At 52.2% G+C, this 27,620-nt stretch overlaps 1 protein-coding gene across 3 annotated transcripts in view; it reads right to left on the reverse strand.

Moving 5' to 3' along the window:
- The window catches only part of MED1 (mediator complex subunit 1), a 100,339-nt gene extending 91,716 nt beyond the window's left edge, over positions 1-8,623 (reverse strand). For 2 of the 3 annotated variants that reach the window (XM_075350124.1, XM_075350125.1), the window contains exon 1: positions 8,520-8,623. The gene's annotated coding sequence lies outside the window, so the exon portion shown is untranslated. Of the gene's footprint in view, positions 1-8,494 lie in introns of all 3 variants that reach the window. The other variant, XM_075350126.1, reaches the window with a different exon arrangement.
- Between the last annotated feature and the right edge of the window lie 18,997 nt (positions 8,624-27,620).

Genomic DNA, 27,620 nt, shown 5'->3' on the forward strand with positions numbered 1-27,620 from the left:
ATGACTGGCTGGAGCTGGGTGAACTTTGTTTCACCCGCCCCCAGCTCTGATTGGAGAGACCGGCCTTGTGACCGATCTCTCCCAATCACTGTGGATCTTGTGCCGCTACCCTCAGCTTCACTCCGTCCGTGAAAGCTGATGAGAGCGGTCGCTGTAGGTGCCCATCGGTAAATTATAGCCCCCCCCCGATCCACCGCTGCTCCCCGCCGATCCACCGCTACTCCCCGCCGATCCACCGCTGCTCCCCGCCGATCCACCGCTGCTCCCCGCCGATCCACCGCTGCTGCCCGCCGATCCACCGCTGCTGCCCGCCGATCCACCGCTGCTCCCCACGATCCACCGCTGCTCCCCGCCACGCCGCTGTTCCCGCCGCTGTCCCTGCCCGCCACGCCGCTATTCCCGCCGCTGTCCCTGCCCACCACGCCGCTATTCCCGCCGCTGTCCCTGCCCGCCACGCCGCTTTACACGCCGCTGTCCCTGCCCGCCACGCCGCTTTACACGCCGCTGTCCCTGCCCGCCACGCCGCTTTACACGCCGCTGTCCCCGCCGCCACCGTCCCCTTTCAGTCGCACCCACCTTTTTCAGCCGCCGCTGCACCCGATCGGCCGCCGCCTCCATCGGCTGCCACTGCACCTAATCGGCTGCCGCCTTCCATGTGCTGATTCCCCTCCATGTGCTGATTCCCCTCCATGTGCTGATTCCCCTCCATGTGCTGATTCCCCTCCATGTGCTGATTCCCCTCCATGTGCTGATTCCCCTCCATGTGCTGCCTCCTCTCCCCCCCTCCCTCCATGTGCTGCCTCCTCTCCCCCCCTCCCTCCATGTGCTGCCTCCTCTCCCCCCCTCCCTCCATGTGCTGCCTCCTCTCCCCCCCTCCCTCCATGTGCTGCCTCCTCTCCCCCCCTCCCTCCATGTGCTGCCTCCTCTCCCCCCCTCCCTCCATGTGCTGCCTCCTCTCCCCCCCTCCCTCCATGTGCTGCCTCCTCTCCCCCCCTCCCTCCATGTGCTGCCTCCTCTCCCCCCCTCCCTCCATGTGCTGCCTCCTCTCCCCCCCTCCCTCCCTCCCTCCATGTGCTGCCTCCTCTCCCCCCCTCCCTCCCTCCCTCCATGTGCTGCCTCCTCTCCCCCCCTCCCTCCCTCCATGTGCTGCCTCCTCTCCCCCCCTCCCTCCATGTGCTGCCTCCTCTCCCCCCCTCCCTCCCTCCATGTGCTGCCTCCTCTCCCCCCCCTCCCTCCATGTGCTGCTTCCTCTCCCCCCCCTCCCTCCATGTGCTGCCTCCTCTCCCCCCCCTCCCTCCATGTGCTGCCTCCTCTCCCCCCCTCCCTCCATGTGCTGCCTTCCCCCCCTCCCTCCATGTGCTGCCTTCCCCCCCTCCATGTGCCATCGCTCTCTCCCATCAGACTCTGCCCCCCTCCCTGATCTGCTGCCTGCTCTCTCCCATCCTTTTCACCCTCCTTCATCTGCTGCATTTTCTGTCTGCTGTGATCCTGCTGCCTAGATCAATCCTGTAAGGTAGCTATCCCCAATCTCACCTCCCACTCCCCCATCCTCCGCCGCTCCTCCATCCGCTGCGCCCTTTCCCATCCTCCATCCGCTGCGCCTTTTCTCATCTGCCGCTCCTCCATCCGCTTCGCCTTTTCTCATCTGCCGCTCCTCCATCCGCTGCGCCTTTTCTCATCCTCTGCCGCTCCTCCATCCGCTGCGCCTTTTCCCTTCCTCTGCCGCTCCTCCATCCGCTGCGCCTTTTCCCATCCTCTGCCGCTCCTCCATCCGCTGCGCCTTTTCCCAGCCACCATCCGCTGCGCCCTTTCTCATCTGCCGCCCCTCCATCCGCTGCCGCGCCCTCTTGCATCGCATTATCCAGCGCAGTTGCTCGCTTCCAGACTGCAGTGGATGATGCGATGCGAGACTCGTGCATTGCTCTCACGTTTGGCACTGGTCTTAGTGGCAGGCGCTCTTTTTTTTTTTTTTTTTTACTGATGTCTGTATTTTTTATTTCGCCAAACTAATTTTTTTTGTATGGGGGGGTCTAGTTTCCAAAATGGGATCACATGTGGGGGAGCTCCATTGTTTAGGCACCTCAGGGGGTCTCCAAATGAAACATGGCGTCTGCTAATAATTCCAATCAATTTTACTGTGAAATGGCACTCCTTCTCTTCTGAGCCCCGCCGTACGCCCAAACAATTGATTTCCACCACATATGAGGTATCGTCGTACTCAGGAGAAATTGCACAATACATTTTATGGTGCATTTTTTCTGATACCCTTGTGGAAAAAAAAGCTACCTGTTTGAAAAAACAATTTTGTGGTAAAAAAAAGAATAAAATATTTTCACGGCTGAACATTACTAACGTTTGTGAAGCCTCCAGGGGTTCAAAGTGCTCACTAAACAGCTAGATAAATTCCATGAGGGGTCTAGTTTCCAAAATGGGGTCAATTGTGGGGGAGCTCCATTGTTTAGGCACTTCAGGGGGGTCTCCAAACGCAACATGGCGTCCGCTAATAATTCCAACCAATTTTGCTGTGAAATGGCGCTCCTTGCCTTCCGAGTCCTGCTGTGTGCCCAAACATTTGATTACCACCACATATGGGGTATCTGCGTACTCAGGAGAAAATGCACAATACATTTTATGGTGCATTTTTTCCTGATACCCTTGTGATAAAAAAAGCTACCTGGTTGAAGCAACAGTTTTGTGGTAAAAAATTTTTTTTTTCTTTTCACGGCTCAACGTTATAAACTTCTGTGAAGCCCCCAGGGGTTCAAAGTACACATCAAACATCTAGAAAAAATATTTGAGGGCTCTAGTTTCCAAAATGGGGTCACTTGTGGGGGAGCTCCATTGTTTAGGCACCACGGGGAGTCTTCAAACCCGACATGGCGTCCACTAATGAGTGCAGCTAATTTTGTGTTCAAAAATTCAAATGGCGCTCCTTGCCTTCCGAGTCCTGCTGTGTGCCCAAACATTTGATTACCACCACATATGGGGTATCTGCGTACTCAGGAGAAAATGCACGATACATTTTATGATGCATTTTTCCTGATACCCTTGTGAAAATACTAATTTTTATGGCTAAAGTAACATTTTTGTGTTAAAAAAGTAAAATTTTCATTTTTTCGTCTACATTGCTTTGGCTGCTGTGAAGCTCCTAAAGGGTTAATAAACTTCTTGGATGTGGTTTTGAGCAGAGTGAGGGGTGCAGATTTTAGAATTGGGTCACTTTTGGGTATTTTCTGTCGCCTAGGTTTCTCAAATCACTCCAAATGTGATGTGGTACCTAAAAAATTTTTTTTTGTAAATTTTGTTGGAAAAATTAGAAATTGGTGATGAACTTTGAACCCTTCTAACTTCCTAACGGAATTTTTTTTTTTTTCAAAAATTGCGCTGGTGTAAAGTAGACAAGTGGGAAATGTTATTTAGTAACTTTTTTGTGTGACATATCTCTCAGATTTATGGGCATAAAATTTCAAATTTTGAAAATTGCAAAATTTTCAAAATTTTCGCCAAATTTCCGAAATTTTCACAAATAAACGCAAAACATATCGGCCTAAATTTACCACTGACATGAAGTGCAATATGTCACGAAAAAACAATCTCAGAATCGCCAGGATCCGTTGAAGCGTTCCAGAGTTATAACCTGTCAAAGTGACACTGGTCAAAATTGCAAAAAATGGCCGGGTCTTTAAGGTGAAAACAGGCTGGGGGCTGAAGGGGTAAAAGAGGTCATGAGGATCATGCTTGTTAAAATAAAGGTTTATGGCGCCGTTATACTGATTCAGTAGGTATCTTCATTGTAGAAATCCGCATCTTGGTGTTGCTTAATCATCATTGGACGTTTGGGCTTCTTAAAGGGAACCTGTCAGGTGCAATATGCACCCAGAACCACCCACAAGCAGTTTTGGGCGCATATTGCTAATCCCTGCCTAACTGTCCCTGTTGTATACACTAGCATAGATAAAGGGATCTTTAGAAAGTATTGCTAAAGATCTTTTATCTTATGCTATTGAGTGGGGAAACTAGTCCTTAGGGCGTTATATCTCCCGACTAGCTGCCCTCTCTTAGCATGTTAGTACACCCCTGTGGGTGTGCTAACATAAAATTCAATGCAGCGTCACCAGCGGTGCAGCGCGTTCCTGTGTTCGCGCTTCTGAATGCCGGGCACTTCCAGTCATGCGCAGTATGAAGCTGGGTGTACGCGTCCCAGCTTCACAGACGTATGACCGGAAGCGTGGGGCACTCAGAAGTGCACTATGTTGAATAGCATGTTAGTACACCCCTGTGGGTGTACTAACATGCTAAGAGGGCGGCTAGTCGGGGGATGTAACACCCTTGTGACTAGTCCCCGCTCTCATTAGCATACGTTAAAAGATCTTTAGAAATACTTTTTCTAAAGATCTATGCTAGTGTATACAGGGACGGTTAGGCAGGGATTAGCAATATGCACCCAGAACTGCTCGTGGGTGGCTCTGGGTGCATATTACACCTGACAGGTTCCCTTTTAGGTTTTCATGCACGGTGGCTGGACTGTGGGTAGGGTCTTTGACTCTGCCCCGGCCCCTCCGTTGCCTCTGGTGTCCATATCTTCTTATGGTTTTCATGTTTTTGCCTGCACACATTGATATTGCAGTATGACAATCAAAGCGTTTCATGCAATTGTGCTTGTATTTTGAACAGATGGGTGATGGATAGGTGAAGGTACAGGAAAAAAGGTGACACAACGTCACATTGATATTGTGGCAAGCTTCAGGAAAATGGTGCCATGCATGCGCAGATTAAGATCTTGGCTCAATGATGAGCTGTGTACTCAATCTGTGCATGCTCCGCCATAATACTGAAGACTGCCGGGAGATCAATGTGTACAAGCACCAGTGCGAAATTTAAAACAATAAGAAGGTTATGGAAACCAGAGGTGGTGGAGGGGCCAAGGCCGAGCCGAAGACCCTACCCACAGTCCCGTACGCATGCACAAAGAGCTTAGGAAGACCAAACTAATTATGATAAAGAAACAACAAGGATGTGGATTTCTTAGGCTCCTTTCACACTACGTTTTGTCTTACGTTCACAGGTCCCGTCGGGGCATCCGTCCGAACCGCCCCTCCCCCCACCCCGCAAAACGTGTTTCGGACGCATGCGCCGACAGGGCCATTAACTATAATGGAGCAGACTCCGCTAGTGTGTGCTCTGTCTTGTTCAATTTTTGCACATACACGTTTTCTGCAGGCGGACACCAAAACATAGTCGACTACGTTTGGGTGTCCGCCTGCAGAAAACGTATATGTGCAGAAATGGTACAAAACAGAGCACACACTAGCGGAGTCTGCTCCATTATAGTCAATGGCCCTGTCAGCGCATGCGTCCGAAACACGCTTTCAGGAGGGATGGGCGGTTCTGATGGATGCCCCGACGGGACTTGTGAACGTAAGGCAAAATGTAGTGTGAAAAGAGCCTTACACTGAAGGTACCTACTGAATCAGTATGACAGCGCCATAATGGCCAAACCTTTATTTTAACAAGCATGATCCTGATGTCAGGTTCTCTTAGGCTATGTGCCCACAGGACTATGCACTCGCAGATTTTGCCGCAGAAAACCAGCAGATTTATCTAGATTTTCCAGTACAGACACTCCCCATGTTATCCTATGGGATTTGGGGAGTGCTGTATCAATGCTGCCGTATGTGCGGCTGCGCAATATGCTGCGGATTTCCCGCCGCCGCATGTAACTGCATGTCAATTATTCCTGCGGAAATAACTGCGGAATTCCTGCCTTTCCACTATGGAGATAGAGGGTGGGACGTCTGCAGTTATTTCCGCACTTGTCCAGCAGATTTACCACGACAAAAATGTTTGTAATCCCGCAGCAATGGAAAGCTGCAGATTCCAGGCAGCAGGTGCGGGAAACCTGCGGAAATATCCGCGGGTACGTTGTCCTGTGGGTACACAGCCTTATACTGGGCCTTTAGTGAAATCACTGGAATCATGCTCTCTATCACTACTTTATGCTGTGATGAAAAAGAATAAAACTTGGGGTCAACTTTCCTTTAATTTGCATAGACTTGCGTTAGATGTGAAAAAGTTGCAGGTCAAAACAAGCATAAGAGCTTTTAGTGTGTTTCCTCAGAGTAAACACATAAAATACGCACCCAAGGCTATGTGCGCACGTTGCGTAAATACATGCAGTTACGCTGCGCTTTGCAGCGCAGCGTAACTGCATGCGTCCTGCGTCCCCTGCACAGTCTATGGAGATTGTGCAGGGGCCGTGCGCACGTGGCGTTTAAGAGCGCAGCGCTTCGGCTACTGCCAAAGTGCTGCGCAAAAAGAAGTGACATGTCACTTCTTTCCTGCGCTTTGCCGGCAGCTCCTGCTCTGTCTATGGGAGGAGCTGCAGGCAGAGCGCATGGAATCGGCTTCACTACGGACATTTCTGCAGCGATCTAAAGCGCACATGTGCTCTTCAGATCGCTGCAGACATTTCTGCAGGGCTAGTACGCAACGTGCACACATAGCCTAAGACTATCAATACCAGGAGCCTTCAAAAAACACCACCAGAGACAAAAACATGCAAGAAAAAAATGCAAGTAACCCAAGAAGCAGAAATTCTGCAGCATCAAAAAAAAAGAAAAAAAATCAATAAACACTGATTGTGGGAAAGCTGGTGTCAAAATAATGGCGTGGACCAGAAGGGAGAAAAGCTTCATTATGATCTTTGATGAAGCTGCTCCTATTTGAAGCAAGATCCTTGAACAAAGCTACTCCACCACACACGTACACGCGCACACACGCCTACACGCGCGCACACGCCTACACGCGCGCACACACCTACACGCGCGCACACACCTACACGCGCGCACACACCTACACGCGCGCACACACCTACACGCGCGTACACGCGCGCACACACACGTACACGCGCGCACACACACGTACACGCGCGCACACACACGTACACGCGCGCACACACACGTACACGCGCGCACACACACGTACACGCGCACACACACACGTACACGCGCACACACACACGTACATGCGCACACACACACGTACACGCGCGCACACACACACGTACACACGCGCACACACACGTACACGCGCACACACACGTACACGCGCACACACACACGTACACGCGCACACACACACGTACACGCGCACACACACACGTACACACACCTAGGTAGTTTAATGTTCATGTGTTTACAACAGGGAGAGTGAGGAAAACCGCTGCTGGGAAGCTCAGGGGGCCTAAAATTATACAGAGGGTATTTACTGCGCTCCCCGGAGAAAAACGAATGCTAAAACTCAGCACGCCCAGCCTCTCCTCTCCCCAACATCATTAGTAAAGGACAGATGGAGGCTGCTATACACAGGAGGCTATGGGCACGAGAAAAAACAAATGCCTGGAAAGAAAAAATAAACATAAAAAAAATCTCCTAATTTCTATTGTAAAACCACTGTACTGGTCATATGTTCAGTAGTCTGGTAGAGAGAAATGTGCATGTCACATCTGTGAAGCGGATCCTGACGGAACTGGATCCAAATTAGGCACAAGCCAATCAAAAGACTGCAAAAAAGTGACACGCTGCATAAAAGCCCCTGTAAAGGGCCCATCCTATCTGGGGGTAAGAAGTCAGCAAGAATCTGGGCACGGTCACAGCCACCATATACCTGCCTTCATACCACCAATACTCACCACCCATAGAACCAATACCCACCGCCATACCAGTCGCTCATACCACCAATACATGCCACTCATACTCGCCACCTTACCTGCCGCCCATACCCCTATTACCCGCCACCATACCAGGTGCTTATACCACCAATACCAGCCTCTCATACCACCATACCCACTGCCATACCAGCCGCTCATACCACCATACCAACCGCTCATACCACCATAGCAGCCGCTCATACCACCAGTACCCACCACCATACCCGCTGCTCATACCACCATACCAGCCGCTCATACCCGCTGCTCATACCACCATACCAACCGCTCATACCCGCTGCTCATACCACCATACCAACCGCTCATACCCGCTGCTCATACCACCATACCAACCGCTCATACCCGCTGCTCATACCACCATACCCACTGCCATACCAGCCACTCATACCACCATACTTACCCACCGCCATACCCGCCACTCATGCTTGGACTGGCACACAACGTCCCTGCCTGTGGCAGCACCAGACCCTTTAGGGCCAGTACAGTACGGTGGGGCCTGTCTTGACAACAATCGCCTCCTAAAGGGGAGCTCCACCTAAGATTCACATATAAAGCATTGAGAAAGGGGGATCATCAGGACCAGACTCCTCACACAGCCCCTGATGTTTCTTGTTACAAAAGGTCAGAGGTAGCGCAGAAGAGCGAGCACAGAGGAAATCAGGAGCCTGCGGAACCGTCACCTGCAGCCATGGGTGCACAAAGGGTTAACGCTCCCAGTCACCCAACACGGAGCCCAGGCCCACCCTCCGCTCCCAGCCCCGCACTCACCCTCCGCTCCCAGACCCGCACTCACCCTGCGCCTTGTTACCAGGGTGTTCCTCCAATACGGGCGGCCGCGGCCTGCTCCCCGATCCCAGCACCCGGAACCTCCGCCGCAGACACAGTCCCGGCCTCCCATTGATCTCGCGAGACTTCCTCGAGATTAGCATAGTGATTCCGGGGATAGAACGCGAGAGTACGGCAGGCCTCGTTCGTAACGATGGCAACAGAAAGAGTAACGCCGGGGGGCGCCGCTAGATGGCAGCAGCCTCCTTTCTCGATGGAAGTGCACTGAGAGAAGAAAAGTGATGTTATATTGCTAACCATCCTGTCACCTTTAGCAACCGATCACAGCCGCTTCACTCATAGCACTCTTCCATAAAAAAATGTATTTTGCATCCAAAAATACAGCCAGTGGTGTTACCCATAGCAACAACCCTGTTACCTATAGCAACCGACCGCAGATCCTTCACTAATAGCACTGTTCAATAACAAGAGTGTATTTTGCATCCAAAAATACAGCCAGTGGTGTTACCCATAGTAACCACCCTGTTACCCATAGCAACTGACCACAGATCCTTCACTAATAGTGCTCTTCAATAACAATAGTGTATTTTGCATCCAAAAATACAGTCACCACCTGCCAACCCCAGACTAAGCCACCACCTGCCAAACCCCAGACTAAGCCACCACCTGCCAAACCCCAGACTAAGCCACCACCTGCCAACCCCAGACTAAGCCACCACCTGCCAACCCCAGACTAAGCCACCACCTGCCAACCCCAGACTAAGCCACCACCTGCCAACCACAGACTAAGCCACCACCTGCCAACCCCAGACTAAGCCACCACCTGCCAACCCCAGACTAAGCCACCACCTGCCAACCACAGACTAAGCCACCACCTGGCAACCACAGACTAAGCCACCACCTGCCAACCCCAGACTAAGCCACCACCTGCCAACCCCAGACTAAGCCACCACCTGCCAAACCCCAGACTAAGCCACCACCTGCCAACCCCAGACTAAGCCACCACCTGCCAACCCCAGACTAAGCCACCACCTGCCAACCCCAGACTAAGCCACCACCTGCCAACCCCAGACTAAGCCACCACCTGCCAACCCCAGACTAAGCCACCACCTGCCAACCACAGACTAAGCCACCACCTGCCAACCCCAGACTAAGCCACCACCTGCCAACCCCAGACTAAGCCACCACCTGCCAACCACAGACTAAGCCACCACCTGCCAACCCCAGACTAAGCCACCACCTGCCAACCACAGACTAAGCCACCACCTGGCAACCACAGACTAAGCCACCACCTGCCAACCCCAGACTAAGCCACCACCTGCCAACCCCAGACTAAGCCACCACCTGCCAAACCCCAGACTAAGCCACCACCTGCCAAACCCCAGACTAAGCCACCACCTGCCAACCCCAGACTAAGCCACCACTTGCCAACCCCAGACTAAGCCACCACCTGCCAACCCCAGACTAAGCCACCACCTGCCAACCCCAGACTAAGCCACCACCTGCCAAACCCCAGACTAAGCCACCACCTGCCAAACCCCAGACTAAGCCACCACCTGCCAAACCCAGACTAAGCCACCACCTGCTAACCCCAGACTAAGCCACCACCTGCCAACCCCAGACTAAGCCACCACCTGCCAAACCCCAGACTAAGCCACCACCTGCCAACCCCAGACTAAGCCACCACCTGCCAACCCCAGACTAAGCCACCACCTGCCAACCCCAGACTAAGCCACCACCTGCCAACCACAGACTAAGCCACCACCTGCCAACCCCAGACTAAGCCACCACCTGCCAACCCCAGACTAAGCCACCACCTGCCAACCACAGACTAAGCCACCACCTGCCAACCCCAGACTAAGCCACCATCTGCCAACCACAGACTAAGCCACCACCTGGCAACCACAGACTAAGCCACCACCTGCCAACCCCAGACTAAGCCACCACCTGCCAACCCCAGACTAAGCCACCACCTGCCAAACCCCAGACTAAGCCACCACCTGCCAACCCCAGACTAAGCCACCACCTGCCAACCCCAGACTAAGCCACCACCTGCCAACCCCAGACTAAGCCACCACCTGCCAACCCCAGACTAAGCCACCACCTGCCAACCCCAGACTAAGCCACCACCTGCCAACCACAGACTAAGCCACCACCTGCCAACCCCAGACTAAGCCACCACCTGCCAACCCCAGACTAAGCCACCACCTGCCAACCACAGACTAAGCCACCACCTGCCAACCCCAGACTAAGCCACCACCTGCCAACCACAGACTAAGCCACCACCTGGCAACCACAGACTAAGCCACCACCTGCCAACCCCAGACTAAGCCACCACCTGCCAACCCCAGACTAAGCCACCACCTGCCAAACCCCAGACTAAGCCACCACCTGCCAAACCCCAGACTAAGCCACCACCTGCCAACCCCAGACTAAGCCACCACTTGCCAACCCCAGACTAAGCCACCACCTGCCAACCCCAGACTAAGCCACCACCTGCCAACCCCAGACTAAGCCACCACCTGCCAAACCCCAGACTAAGCCACCACCTGCCAAACCCCAGACTAAGCCACCACCTGCCAAACCCAGACTAAGCCACCACCTGCTAACCCCAGACTAAGCCACCACCTGCCAACCCTAGACTAAGCCACCACCTGCCAAACCCCAGACTAAGCCACCACCTGCCAAACCCCAGACTAAGCCACCACCTGCCAACCCCAGACTAAGCCACCACTTGCCAACCCCAGACTAAGCCACCACCTGCCAACCCCAGACTAAGCCACCACCTGCCAACCCCAGACTAAGCCACCACCTGCCAAACCCCAGACTAAGCCACCACCTGCCAAACCCCAGACTAAGCCACCACCTGCCAACCCCAGACTAAGCCACCACCTGCCAAACCCAGACTAAGACACCACCTGCTAACCCCAGACTAAGCCACCACCTGCCAACCCTAGACTAAGCCACCACCTGCCAACCCCAGACTAAGCCACCACCTGCTAACCCCAGACTAAGCCACCACCTGCCAACCCCAGACTAAGCCACCACCTGCCAACCCCAGACTAAGACACCACCTGCTAACCCCAGACTAAGCCACCACCTGCCAACCCCAGACTAAGCCACCACCTGCCAACCCCAGACTAAGCCACCACCTGCCAAACCCCAGACTAAGCCACCACCTGCCAAACCCCAGACTAAGCCACCACCTGCTAACCCCAGACTAAGCCACCACCTGCCAAACCCCAGACTAAGCCACCACCTGCCAACCCCAGACTAAGCCACCACCTGCCAACCCCAGACTAAGCCACCACCTGCCAAACCCCAGACTAAGCCACCACCTGCCAAACCCCAGACTAAGCCACCACCTGCCAACCCCAGACTAAGCCACCACCTGCCAAACCCAGACTAAGACACCACCTGCTAACCCCAGACTAAGCCACCACCTGCCAACCCCAGACTAAGCCACCACCTGCCAACCCCAGACTAAGCCACCACCTGCCAACCCCAGACTAAGACACCACCTGCTAACCCCAGACTAAGCCACCACCTGCCAACCCCAGACTAAGCCACCACCTGCCAACCCCAGACTAAGCCACCACCTGCCAACCCCAGACTAAGCCACCACCTGCCAAACCCCAGACTAAGCCACCACCTGCCAAACCCCAGACTAAGCCACCACCTGCCAAACCCAGACTAAGCCACCACCTGCTAACCCCAGACTAAGCCACCACCTGCCAACCCTAGACTAAGCCACCACCTGCCAAACCCCAGACTAAGCCACCACCTGCCAAACCCCAGACTAAGCCACCACCTGCCAACCCCAGACTAAGCCACCACTTGCCAACCCCAGACTAAGCCACCACCTGCCAACCCCAGACTAAGCCACCACCTGCCAACCCCAGACTATGCCACCACCTGCCAAACCCCAGACTAAGCCACCACCTGCCAAACCCCAGACTAAGCCACCACCTGCCAACCCCAGACTAAGCCACCACCTGCCAAACCCAGACTAAGACACCACCTGCTAACCCCAGACTAAGCCACCACCTGCCAACCCTAGACTAAGCCACCACCTGCCAACCCCAGACTAAGCCACCACCTGCTAACCCCAGACTAAGCCACCACCTGCCAACCCCAGACTAAGCCACCACCTGCCAACCCCAGACTAAGACACCACCTGCTAACCCCAGACTAAGCCACCACCTGCCAACCCCAGACTAAGCCACCACCTGCCAACCCCAGACTAAGCCACCACCTGCCAAACCCCAGACTAAGCCACCACCTGCCAAACCCCAGACTAAGCCACCACCTGCTAACCCCAGACTAAGCCACCACCTGCCAAACCCCAGACTAAGCCACCACCTGCCAACCCCAGACTAAGCCACCACCTGCCAAACCCCAGACTAAGCCACCACCTGCCAACCCCAGACTAAGCCACCACCTGCCAAACCCAGACTAAGACACCACCTGCTAACCCCAGACTAAGCCACCACCTGCCAACCCCAGACTAAGCCACCACCTGCCAACCCCAGACTAATCCACCACCTGCCAACCCCAGACTAAGACACCACCTGCTAACCCCAGACTAAGCCACCACCTGCCAACCCCAGACTAAGCCACCACCTGCCAACCCCAGACTAAGCCACCACCTGCCAACCCCAGACTAAGCCACCACCTGCCAAACCCCAGACTAAGCCACCACCTGCCAAACCCCAGACTAAGCCACCACCTGCCAACCCCAGACTAAGCCACCACCTGCCAACCCCAGACTAAGCCACCACCTGCCAAACCCCAGACTAAGTCACCACCTGCCAAACCCCAGACTAAGCCACCACCTGCCAAACCCCAGACTAGATCAATGAAATCATCAAGGTTCAGGCAACAGCGTATATATAACAGACACCATGGTTGTGTTAGGATAAGTAAGAAATATATCATCTGCAGAGGTCAAATGAGGCTGAGTATATGTAAACCCTGCCCAAAAGTGGGTGTACATCAAAGCAATGGGGGCATCCCTGGAGGGTGGGGTCTAACCGCTCCAGAAATAATGGCAACTATGGAGGTCAAACCGGTGGAGCCCTTACTGTCCATAGACAGGGGGTTCACATTCTCCTTACTGCTCTGATAATCCTAAAGATATGAATAAAGGTGACATATGGGACCGGTGGAACAATAGTGGAGACAAACACAAACACTTATAGCCGACGCTGAAGATACCGTCCTCAAAAAAGGACAGATTTTTAGCAAATGGATGTTTTTGGGGCCTTCTTAGGTGACAGTGTTGGGTTATTCTTAACGTACAGTATTAGGTTTTCGGAATAACTCCTTTTTTGCAATTTACCGAGGGCTCGGGTCTGACCCCTGCCAACCCCCGCTGTTGGCCAAACTTCTTTTCTTTGTAGCCTGCATGGTAAACCATTGATTATAATGGAGACACCATCCAGCTTCTTGGTAAAGGCGCGTGGACGAGTTCCATTGCCTCTAGGGATCCGTCCTACCCGCACCATACAGACATTGATGGGGTGATACATTTCTTTTGTGGAAAAATCGCCCTTTAACTGCCCATTTCTGTTGCTATTTTAACCACTTTTTGGACATAAATTATGATGAATTTCTTGGCTGTGATTGGAACTGTTTTTCTGGCTAAACGCCACTCATGTTGCAAACAGTGTGCGAAGTCGGCTAAGACTGGCGTCAGAATGAGGAAGTCTGAATGACTAGGTGTTGTACAAAAATGCTGCAATATTTCAAACAGTTTTTTGAAGAAAACTATTTGATAAATTGGGGCCCAATAATTCCATATCTGAACCCTGACTGTTTACAGACAGAGACCCTGGATCCAGTGATGTGTCACTTACTGGGCTGATTGCTGTAGTTTTTAATAAAAAAAAACCAACACTTTTCTCAGCAGGAGATTATTACTAGAGGACTAGTAAACGTGCTGCCATGAAGTCCACCATATTCATGAACTCTTTATATCCCCGCCCCCACTACTGATTAGCAGCTTTCTGCCTATGCACAGTGTACACAGAAAGCTGCCAGCCATTGGTGGGGCGGGGTTATACAGAGCTTCAGAGAACTGCTAGATCTGCAGCAAAGAAAATACATTGCTGGAATCAGGGTCTCTGTTCCTATATTATGCTGCTCTCAGATGGGGTAGTAAAAACCTGGTGACAGATTCCTGTTAATGAGAGCTGCAGCTCCCTTGACCCTTTCTTCTGTAAGTGTAAAATAGAAGCTCTATTTCAAAAATAAGCCCTAGTTGTGGTTCCATAAGAAAGTGTCCAAGCAGCTAAAAAAAGCTAAAGAATACAGCAGGACTCTTCATCCAAGGGAGGAGACACCCCCAAAAGAAAGCAGACACCACAAAAAAAAAAAGACTTCCCCCGGCAAAAAAAACCCAAACCCCTCACCAGACCACAAACAATTACAGTTGGCAAGTGCCGATAGTGAATGGGCTCTCACACAGAGATCTGCGTCACTTTAGTCCAATTACACCAGTGTGACCTCACCACATCATATTGGAGAGCTAATTTTGTTCATTCATTACGGCATAGTATATACTGGTATGTATAGCCACATTAGTTTCTATCACAATTTATCATGATTTTACATTTAACTTTGTTTCTTGTACTTCATTCCAGCCTGAGTATTTTATACTTACTTCCTCTTTTGAGGCATTCATAGTTGTAGAACTATTCTCTGATCCATATTCATTCAGGGTTAATGTGACATGTAAGTCATACAAATTTTTCTCTCAATATATCCTTCAGAACATCCTTTACTTACAAATATCTGTCTACAACCATTATTTTCTCTTCCAGACCAGTTCTCACCCACATACGTGTACACAGGACCCTCATATTAATTGTATACCCCCTCACCGGGTACATCACTTCTTTTTTTTATGCTAACTTTTACCTTTTTCTTGTATCTTATCGCCTTCTTCACTCACATCATTCTTCACTGTTATGCACAGTCTGTTACCTCTCGGGCTGATGGTGGTGGCAGCCCGGATGTTAGCCTCTCCGCAAGCAATGCCGGGCCCCAAGGAGTGAATGGTGGGATCCGGCGCAGAAAGAAGGGAGACCACACGATGGGGATGCAGTGCAACTTCTGTTTTTTTCACGGTGGTGTTGAGCTGTAGCACTAAGGATGGCTGGTTCAGATCCCTGGTCCCTTTTGTCTCAATGCCGGTGTGGTGACCTGGTAGTCTCTTTCCCCGGCACCTCTCCCTGGTTGGTGGGACCCCGTAGCTTGGAGCATTTGTGGGTCCCTTACTGTGTGTCGGCAGTGTCTCGTCCGTACGGCGGGCAGTGCAAACCCTGTAGGGTCCGTGTTCTGCTCCGGTCCCTGGCTCAATCTTTACTGCTGTTATTGCCCCCGGATTCTTGGGTCAGTGAGGTCCGTGATGGTCCCCTTATTGTGCAGGTGTTTGTCAGGTTGCCTGAAGCTGTCGCCTGACCTAGGGCCCTGTGCCCCGTCAATGCTCTGGTTCCAGAGGTACCTGGCTGTACCCTCTCTGGCAACCACTCTCCTTTGCCACCTAGGTCACTGTTACATGACCCCGTTTAGAGACATGTCCGTCCCCTTCAACTGTCACTACCGTACTCCCTTGTCGTTCTTGTCTGAGTGTCTGTTTGTCCCCTCCCACTGGGCTGTCGGCTAGTGGACTGGACTGGCTCCACCTCTGGGCGGCCATCCATTGGGTCCCGGACTAGTCAGTTATCCCTAGCTGGGAGTGGGTAACTGGAGATGTTATATGTTTTGGTGGTACCGGCACTGGTCTTCCAGGTCCCTGGGGGTAGGCCCTGCATCTTCATCAGGATGCAGTACCTTGTAGTGCCCTGAGGGGTTCAGAGGTGCTACACATTCACAAGCAACCAATTGACTGGTATACCTTTTTCTTGACTGTGTGCCGGAATTTTTTCTAAATAAAAAGAAAGCAGACAGCTCCAAAAGAAAGCAGACACCACAACCCCCCCCTTGCAAAAAAACAAACAAAACCCCTCACCAGACCCCAAACCATTACAGTTGACAAGTGCCGATAGTGGATGGGCTCTCACACAGAGATCTGCATCACTTTCCGTTCCCTTGCCGTTCCAGCTGCCTTGCACTGCATCTCTCACAAAGAGACTGGGCACTAGTATCACTCCGCATGGGAGATACTGCTTCCAATCACCAGGAGGAGCCAACCGCTGTAGAACGCAGGGGGATCTGACAGCGACGCAGATTTGTATGTGAGAGCCCATTCACTTTCCAACTCTAATTGTTTAGGGTCTGGTAAGTGCGATTCTTTTAGGGGGTGTCTGCTTTCTTTTGTGAGTAGACTTAGCAGTACATAGAGAATAATAAATATAAGCAGGTAAGTCAAACCTGTCTAAAAATGGTATGTACCCACCACTATAGGACAGGTTCTGCACCACAAGAATTGCAGATCAGAGAAGAAAATGTGCATCTGAACCAGTAATAGGATTAACACAAAATGTTGATGTTGCAGAATTGATAATATGATTATATTTGAATAAATGTTGATATTTTTGTTCAAGAATAAATGTGGATTGGTGTTCATGGGAAAATTTAAAACATTCCCTGCAAAATAAGTCCTAGCACATGTTTTCGAGCAAAAAATAAAATAAGACCCTGTCTTATTTTCGGGGAAACACGGTAGTAGCGGATTTGTCTTACGACAGACACCACGACTGCTCTGCAGATCCCTCCAACTTATTGTTCCATCGAGGCTCCGTGTGCTGTCGTATATCGTGATGGGAAGAAGAGTGTTGCCAATAGAGTGCTTGATACTGTCAAATCTGACAACGATTGCAAAAGGACCTTTGAATGCAAGTATAAACAGAGTTTTAAAGGGAACCTGTCACCTAGAATATGCGTTCTGACCTATCAGCAGACGCATGTGTGCCCTAATTACACCTCCCTACCCCTCCCTGTGTTGTAAAATTGTATAATATGAAAGTAATAAAAAATGTTTTACTACCTTCATATTTCCTATGTAAATAGCAGGGTATTTGGTCCCATGGGCAGCGCCTTGCCCTATGGACGTCTGCATACTTTCCTTGGTATCACGCCCCTGTGGGCGTGATACCATGGAGTCACATGAGCGACGTCCCCGTCGCTCATTCTGTCCTGCGTGCATTGCGGTAGGCTTCTCTTCCGGGTTCTCTTTGTCAGTTTCAGACGCGCACTGCGCATGCTCAGTGCGCGTCTGAAGCCGGCGAGTGAACACCCAGAAAAGAAGCCTGCTGCAATGTGCGCAGGATAGAATGAGCGACTGGGACGTCGCTCATGGGACTCCATGGTATCACGCCCACAGGGGCGTGATACCAGAGAAAGTATGCAGACGTCCATAGGGCAAGGCCTCGCCCATGGGACCAAATACCCTGCTATTTACATAGGAAATATGAAGGTAATAAAACATTTTTTATTACTTTCATATTATACAATTTTACAGCACAGGGAGGGGTAGGGAGGTGTAATTAGGGTACACATGCGTCTGCTGATAGGTCAGAACGCATATTCTAGGTGACAGGTTCCCTTTAAACTTGTAAGCCTACATTCACACTTGTGTGTTACGACATTAATTCCATGGAATTAATGTAAAAAATGAACTTATTGCATATCTTATACAAATGGAAGCAGAGGGGGGCACATTATTATGGGATCCGTTCTGCTTTGAGTTCATTTTTACAACAATAGAAAAAGGTAATCATGCTAAACTTTCTGTATTCTACATACTGGCACATTACTGGACCCAGATGGATCCCATAATAATCAATGGGCTCCCTCTGCTTCCGCTTCCATCTGTTACATGGGCATTTCTCTTTACAACTGAACTTGATGATGGCTACAAAATATACACTTGATATCTGTGACGAATAAGGAACTGAAATTCTGTATGTTGTTCTAAAATTCAGGCAGATTTATTTTTTTTCCATTCCATTAGATTTATAGAAATCTCATATGCATTGTACTATCTGTGCTGAGTATTTGGATCACTTTGTATAATTGATGTTCCCTATGGCCACCTGAAAAGTCAAGTAGAGCCAACCGGAGATTGCCAATTTGTTTCATGTATCGGATATTTAGTCTTTCGCCTAGAGATATGTCATCAATATAAGCTTTGAGTAAACCTCTTTTATACATGTTATCAACAGCTGAAAACATTTAAAGGGAATCTGTCAGCAGATTTTTGCTATCTCATCTGAGAGCAGCATAATGTAGGCAAAGAGATTCTGAATCCAATGATCTATCACTTAGATTACTGGGTGCAGCCATTCTGACTCATTGTGCATTTTTAGCCCAGAGTCCACAGAGGTGTCCCGCCTACACCAGACTCTCAATTGAGATTGTACATTGACAGTGACGTGTCAGTCAGAGGAGGGGGCGTGCCGGACAATATGCCATGAGCCAGCTAGCCACAGCAATAATAATTGGCCAAATGCTAAAACAAACATAGCAAATAAATAAAAGATCGGACTGTGACAACAAAGGCATGCCTGAACTTTCTGGCTTAACCCTTACGGCATGCTGGCTTCAGCTTAACCCTAGAACGCATACCTGGGGCCTCGCAGGCCTGCTAGGTCATTTGTTTTCTATGGTAGATTGAATTGCTTGCGCGTTCTAGGGTTCAATAGCAAAAACCTGCTGACAGACAACCCTTTAAAGAGAACCAGTCATTCCATTCCCCCACTAAACCGAATACATTGTTCGTGTAACTTATAGCATAAGTCAATGTAGTCAATGAAATAAAATTAAATATAGTAATTATTTTCCCAAAGTTTTGTTCTACAAAAGAGAAATCAACTTTTGAAGCAATATGTAAAGGAGGCTAAAAGTGCATAGGGGTGGGACAAAGATCTTCCATTGCCTTGGTCCCCTTCTATATTCTCCGCTCAGGGTCAAGTTCCTCTAGATGATGGTCACTTAGGCTTCTGCCACACTCACGTGAAATTCACGCACGTGCCGAGAGACACGTATTTTCCCTGCGTGTTGCGTGCAGGTAAGTACGTGTCTCTGGTACGTGCGTGACACGTGTGTTCTACATGTGCTATCCGCGATAGCACACGTAGAACCGGTAATTATTATACTCACCTGGTCCTTCCTGATGTCCGCGCTGCTGTCCATGGTGCTGATCCTCGGTCTCCAGCCCTCCCGTCTCCCCGCTGCTGCTGCTGCCAGGCAGTGAAGTGAATATTCAATGAGAATAATGAGCGGCGGTCGGCAGCAAGAGGCAGCAGCGGCAGAGACAGGAGGGCTGGAGAAGGTGAGTTAATGTTTTTTTTTTTTTCACTGACATGTGTGTTTTCTCCGGCGCGTGTCACACGGGACCGCATCCACACTACACCCGTGTGGTACGGGTGCGGGCCGTGTGACACCCGTGCTGCGGGAGAAAACACTGACATGTCAGCGCTTTGAAAATCGCACACACGTACAAACGCACACGGACACACGTTCCGTGTGGTTTTACGTGTGTGTGCCTGCTACCATAGGGTAGCATTGCTGTACGTGTCTCCGTGCCGCCGGTACGTGTAAAAAATGACAAACAGGCCTGGAGGCGGGAAAAGTGTCAGTTTAGTCTTGGAGGTGAAGGTAGGAGGACACGAACTGCAAGTGTCTGGGTTGGAGTCCAGGCACTGACAGCAAGGTTGGCAGACGGTGCTGGCCGTCTGCAGGAGTTGGTAGAACTCCGCAGAGCCGTAAGGACCGGGGTCGGGCGTCGGCCCGCCGGTACCGGACCGGGGAATGGAGTGAAGCTAAGCACACAGGCAGGGCCATCGGACCCCGACCAGGCTTGGAGCCGCCGTCAATAGTCAAATCCGAAAGTGACAGGAACCCCAGGGGTTTCCTAACAACCAAGTCCCGATTGAAGGCAACAGTCCACCCAGAGAGGATATACAGCCACCGCCACAGGCTAGAGATCCAAGGGCCAGCGCCTGCGGGCAAAACGGGCTCCTACGGCACCTATACGCCGGGGAGCGGACTACTGGTGGGCAACCACAGGAGTCAAGAATATCTTCACAGGTGCAGGGAAAGACAGCCACCATCAGCTGTCCGGGAAGAGCACAACAACAACAACACTGCAGCCGGCTGCAGGACCAGTCCATCCGGCCACTTTTGGTTTACCAACGACTCTGTCAGTGATTGTCTGAGTGAGTACACCAGTGCCGTCCGGCACCGTGCCGCGCTGTCCCTGTAACCCTGCACCCCAGCCATCCAGCCTCCCTGTTACACCACCGGGCCCTGGGATCACCAACCCCCCTACACACGGAGGGAACAACATCCTAGCTACACCCTACCATCTCTCCTGGGATCCCCGTTACCAGCAGCGGTGGTGCCATCATCACCACGTCCCATGGGTGGCGTCACGAACAATCTCTCTAAACATACCACCCCCTTTTCACTCACGGGTGAGGAGCGCTGCTCGAGTCCCCGGGTCCGGTCCACCGCTCGAGCCACCGAGCCACAGCAGCAGAAACCCCGGACCCGAGCGTGGCGCGCGCGTCCCCTCCGCCCGCGACATAAGTACATTGCAGTGTGTGACAGGTACGTGCAATTGCGATTGAACGTTAAAACGTTCATCGCATACACATCGTACCTGTCTCTGGAATTGCACGTCAGATTGTTCATCGTACCCGGGGCAGCACACATTGCAGTGTGTGACACCCCGGGAACGATGAACAGATCTTAACCAGCGTCCTGCGGCTCCTGGCCCACAATGCGGAAGGATGGAGGTGGGCGGGATGTTTACGTCCCACTCAGCTCCGCCCCTCTGCTTCTATTGGCCGGCTGCCGCGTGATATCGCTGTGACGCCGAACGTCCCTCCCACTCCAGGAAGTGGACGTTCGCCGCCCACAGCAAGGTCATATGGACGGGTAAGTATGTGTGACGGGGGTTACTCGTATGTGCGGCACGTTCAACAAATTGAACGTGCCACACATACGATGGGGGCGTTGCAAATCGCATACGAAATCGTATGCGAAATTGCAACGTGTAAAGCAGGCTTTAGGCATCACACAGAAATGGAAAACCAAAGTCAGAGTCCAAAATGTATTAAAACATTTATTTCTTCAGATTGAGAACATATATCCAATGGCATTACACAAACAGACAATATACAGTAGACATCGCTTACGTGATTCAGGTGCAACTGGCTCATTAATCATTGGATATTTTTTTATTCTGAAGAGTTAAATCCAAGGTTTTTATTAATTTTGTCATCTGGCTTTGGTTTCCACTTTCTACATACGCAAGCATCTGTGTGACCAACCATGTACAGGTGATCCCTATTTCTCAGGACCCCCGCACACCATTGCTCAGAGCTGCAGCATAATTCAGTAAGCACAGACAAACCTATGAATATAGATGAGAAAGCTGTATTCATTGTCTTCTTAATTAATGTATATGTGACACCCTGGCAAAACCAGGTAGTCACAGTTAGGCCCTTGCATAACACCTTCCCTCACTAGGAAACACACAGCCAACCAGTAAACCCTAGTCACCCCCCTTCGGGACAGATAGACACACCAGTGGGCGTCGTAACCAGGCGGTTGGGACACGCCCACCCAGGGGTCTAGACAGCCCAGGGCGGGAAAACAAGCAGAAAGTGTTAGAGTGCAGTTTGGAGAGGAGTGTGAGCTGGAGCTAGGGATAGCTCCAGCAGTCAAGTCCAAGTTAAGCGGTGCCAGGGTAGGAGCCCTGGTGCCTTGGCTAGGAGGCAGACGGTGGTCTCCGCCAGCAGGAGACGAGAAGACAGCTCGGTGGAACCGAGGTGGACCGGGCCAGGGTTGTAGCCCGCCGGTACCGACACAGGGAACCGACCCGGAAACCGTCGCACAAAGGGGGGTACTCGGACCCTGAAGCCAGGAGCCAGAAACAAGTGGAACTGGTTAATTAACCGATTGAGGCCAGGACTAGAGGTCCTGTCCAACCCAAAGTCCCTCATAGAAGACAACAGCCCACCGATTATGGATAACAGGTCACCGCCAGGGCCCATAGATCCCACGGGCCAGCGTCTGCGGGCACGGCTCCTTAGGCCACATCCTGGCGGGAGCGGACTCCTACGTTTCAAACTGGGAAGTCTTTTCTACTTAAACAGTGCAGGAAAAGGATAGAGACCACCAGCAGGGTGGGGTATCCCGAACGCAACCGGCCGCGGCACCGGCCACCACCACCTTGGTTTACCAGAGACTTGTGTGTTTTACTAAAAGTGAGTACACCAACACCCCCTGCGGTCGCCATTCCTCCTGCACCAGAGCCATCGGGTCCCGGGGCCACCATCCCTGCCCACGGAGGGGTTAACATCTTGTTGCACAACATCTTCCCCGGGTGCCCCGTAACAGCAGCCGTGGTGTCCCACCTCACCACACACCATGGGTGGCGTCACAAACCTATTACGGCCTAGGCCGTACATCTACGTCCCCCATTTTATTCGGCGTGTGCGCGAGACCCCCGGGTTCGGAGACCCTCGAACCTCCACCCCTAAAGGCCCGGATCCGAGTAGCGACCGGCTGCTGGCACGGGGGCGGCACATATATACAATATCATTTTATCCTAGTGTATCATATGAGATATAAGATTATAGTATCATTTGTGACGCCCAGGGCTATGGGATACTCGGTCCCGGGCCGTATATGTACGGGGATGCTGTGTCACGGTTGTATAATGGCCAATGCCCGGTTCCATGATCCTGGGGACACTTTTTTAAAAGGGTGTATATACAGGGGAGTGAAAGAGTTTGTATTGTGATGCCACTTGTGGGTTGTGGCTTTGGTGATGGAACCGCCGCTGCACAGTCTTTTACCTCTGGGGCTTATGGTGGTGGCAGACGAGATGGTAGGCCGTCCGCAAGTAGGGCTGGGCCCCAGGGAATGGATGGAGGGGTCCATCACAGAAAGAAGGGAGACCACACAGTGGGGATGCAGTGCAACTTCTGTTTACTCACTGTCAGATGGAATGGTGGCCTCGAGGACGGCTGGTTCGGACCCCTGGTTCCTTTTGTCCCAGTGCTGGTGTGGTGACCTGGTAGTCTCTATCCCCAGCACCTCTCACTTGTGGTTGGGACCCCGTAGCCTGGAGCGTTTGTTGGTCCCTTACTGTCTTTTGGCAGTCTCTTGTCCGTATGGCGGGCAGTGCGAACCCTGTAGAGTCGGTGTTCTATTCTGGTCCCTGGCTCAATCTTTACTGCTGGTGCCCCCAGATTCTTTGGGTCAGTGAGGTCCGTGAAGGTCCCCTCACTGTGCAGGTGTTTGTCAGGTTGTGTGAAGCTGTCTCCTGTGCCCCGTCGGTGCTCTAGTTGCAGAGGTACCTGGCTGTACCGTCCCTGGCAACCCCTCTCCTTGCCACCTGGGTCACCGTTACACGACCCCATCTGGGACACACCCATCCCCCTTCACTGATACTACAGGACTCTCTTGTCTGAGTGTGTCTGTTTTATCTTCTAGTGGACTGGACTGGCTTCACCTCTAGGCGGCCATCCATTGGGTCCCGGACTAGTTAGGTTAGGTTACTCACGGTTGAATAAATCACACAAGTCCAGTGGTAAACCAAGGTGCTGGTGGCCGGCCGCCGTGGTCGAGTGTATCTGGTCCCACACCTGGGCTGATGATCCGTGTCTCTTTCCTCTGCACTCAGTGTGTGGTGTATTGGACTTCCCGGTGTGAAACATGGGAGTCCGCTCCCGGTCCTTTTTGTTGGGAGCCTTGCCCACTGACGCTGACCCTGGGGATCTACCCCTGGCGGATGCCCTATCCCTCTCGGTGGGTGGTTGTCTGCTTTTGGGACTTTGGTTGGGACAGGGCCTATAATCCTGCCCTCAGTTGGTTAATTAGCAAGGCCCTTGGTTCCGGTCCTGGCTTCAGGGTCCAAGTACCCCCTCTGTGCCGGGTTTCTAGGTCGGTTCTCCCGTGTCGGTTTCGGCGGGCTCCAACCCTGTCCCGGTCCACCTCAGATCTCAGGCAGCTGTCTTCCCGTCTCCTGCTAGATACGGACCACCGTCTGCCACCTAGCCAGTACGCCGGGGCTCCAACCCCGACGCCTTTCCTTTCTGACTCTGCACTTCACTGTAGATACACTGCTCCCCTTGAACTTCACCTCCTCTCCTCTCAACTGCACTTAACTCTCCCCTTTTGAAAACTCTGACTCTCTTCCCGCCCCGGGTTCTCCAGACCCCTAGGTGGGCGTTTTTCATCCGCCTGGTCCGGCCCACTGGTGTGTCTGTCCTGCCCTAAGGGGGGTGGCTAGGGTTTCAGGTCGGCTGTATGTAACCCTGTGTGGGAAGGTGTTGTACGGGGGCCTTCCTGTGTGACTACCTGGTTTTACCAGGGCGTCACAATGCCACTTGTGGTTTTGTGGCTATGTGGATGGAGCCGCAGCTGCACAGTTTTCACTACTGGGGCTGGTGTTAGTGGCAGCCTTGATGTTAGGCCCTCCGCAAGCAGGGCCAGTCCCCAAAGGACAGGTGATGCAGATGGGTGTTGAAAGAAGGTAGGCCACACAAGGGGTTTCAGTGTAACTGGTTCTTTTACTCACTGCAAGCTGATACTGGTCACCCAAGGCCGGCTGGTCTCAACTACAGGTCCCCTTTGTCCCAGTGCCGGTTTAGTGACCTGGTGGATTCTTTCCCCTGCACCCGTCTTTAGTTGGTGGGTCCCCATGGCTTGGAGCGTCTGCAGGTCCCCTTCTGGTTGTCTCTTTTACAGCAGTCCATATGACGGTAGAGTGAACCCTGTGGGGAGTCTCTGGTCCTGTCCCCGGTTCTCCCGTTGCTACTGTGTCACGAACTTCAAGGTCAGTGAGGTCCTTGATGGTCCCCTCACTGTGCAGATTTTATCAGGTCTGCCTGGAGCGTTTGCCTGACCTAGGATTCTGTTCCCCGTTGGTGCGTAGTTCCGGGATTACTCCACCGTACTCCATCGGCAGCTAACCGCCTGGACCCTCAAGTCACCGTCACACTCTTGACAGTCCTTCCTCTCTCTCTCACTATCACTGACTAATGGTCTTTCTGTCCACTGTCTGCCCCTCCTAACTGGTCGTCTAGTGAACTGTATTGGTGTGGCGCCCTGGACAAGCCAGGATGTCACAGGTACTACAACAACACACCCCACACCCCGGCTAGGCACACCGAAGTCAAACACAAATCCTTGTTGCCTCCTTCCGGGGGCTGATGTCCACACCAGGGGGTGGGCCAGGCGGTTGGCCCCGCCCACCGAGGAGTTCACAGTCCTGGAGGCGGGAGAAGGAGTCAGATCAGTTAGGGAGTTGGAGAAGTGAAGTAGGAGTAGAGGAGACTGACTGTGTCCGGGTGTGTGGCCCGGGCACGTACAGCAAGGTTGGCAGACGGTGGTGACCGTCTGCAGGAGAGGCTGATTTGAGTGAACCGTAAGGACCGGGGACGGGCGGTGGCCCGCCGGTACCGGATCGGGGAGTGAAGAGAAGCCAGCACCATCCGGCAGGGCCTACGGACCCCGACCAGGCTAGGAGTCGCCGTAAAACTGGTCAAATCCGTTAGCGAAGGGAACCTCCGGGGTTTCCCAGCAGTCAAGACCCGATTGAAGGCAACAGTCCACCCAGAGAGGATATACAGCCACCGCCACAGGCTAGAGATCCAAGGGCCAGCGCCTGCGGGCAAAACGGGCTCCTACGGCACCTATACGCCGGGGAGCGGACTACTGGTGGGCAACCACAGGAGTCAAGAATATCTTCACAGGTGCAGGGAAAGACAGCCACCATCAGCTGTCCGGGAAGAGCACAACAACAACAACACTGCAGCCGGCTGCAGGACCAGTCCATCCGGCCACTTTTGGTTTACCAACGACTCTGTCAGTGATTGTCTGAGTGAGTACACCAGTGCCGTCCGGCACCGTGCCGCGCTGTCCCTGTAACCCTGCACCCCAGCCATCCAGCCTCCCTGTTACACCACCGGGCCCTGGGATCACCAACCCCCCTACACACGGAGGGAACAACATCCTAGCTACACCCTACCATCTCTCCTGGGATCCCCGTTACCAGCAGCGGTGGTGCCATCATCACCACGTCCCATGGGTGGCGTCACGAACAATCTCTCTAAACATACCACCCCCTTTTCACTCACGGGTGAGGAGCGCTGCTCGAGTCCCCGGGTCCGGTCCACCGCTCGAGCCACCGAGCCACAGCAGCAGAAACCCCGGACCCGAGCGTGGCGCGCGCGTCCCCTCCGCCCGCGACATAAGTACATTGCAGTGTGTGACAGGTACGTGCAATTGCGATTGAACGTTAAAACGTTCATCGCATACACATCGTACCTGTCTCTGGAATTGCACGTCAGATTGTTCATCGTACCCGGGGCAGCACACATTGCAGTGTGTGACACCCCGGGAACGATGAACAGATCTTAACCAGCGTCCTGCGGCTCCTGGCCCACAATGCGGAAGGATGGAGGTGGGCGGGATGTTTACGTCCCACTCAGCTCCGCCCCTCTGCTTCTATTGGCCGGCTGCCGCGTGATATCGCTGTGACGCCGAACGTCCCTCCCACTCCAGGAAGTGGACGTTCGCCGCCCACAGCAAGGTCATATGGACGGGTAAGTATGTGTGACGGGGGTTACTCGTATGTGCGGCACGTTCAACAAATTGAACGTGCCACACATACGATGGGGGCGTTGCAAATCGCATACGAAATCGTATGCGAAATTGCAACGTGTAAAGCAGGCTTTAGGCATCACACAGAAATGGAAAACCAAAGTCAGAGTCCAAAATGTATTAAAACATTTATTTCTTCAGATTGAGAACATATATCCAATGGCATTACACAAACAGACAATATACAGTAGACATCGCTTACGTGATTCAGGTGCAACTGGCTCATTAATCATTGGATATTTTTTTATTCTGAAGAGTTAAATCCAAGGTTTTTATTAATTTTGTCATCTGGCTTTGGTTTCCACTTTCTACATACGCAAGCATCTGTGTGACCAACCATGTACAGGTGATCCCTATTTCTCAGGACCCCCGCACACCATTGCTCAGAGCTGCAGCATAATTCAGTAAGCACAGACAAACCTATGAATATAGATGAGAAAGCTGTATTCATTGTCTTCTTAATTCATGTATATGTGAC

Source organism: Anomaloglossus baeobatrachus, chromosome 5, assembly GCF_048569485.1.
Source record: "Anomaloglossus baeobatrachus isolate aAnoBae1 chromosome 5, aAnoBae1.hap1, whole genome shotgun sequence".
Taxonomy (NCBI): domain Eukaryota; kingdom Metazoa; phylum Chordata; class Amphibia; order Anura; family Aromobatidae; genus Anomaloglossus; species Anomaloglossus baeobatrachus.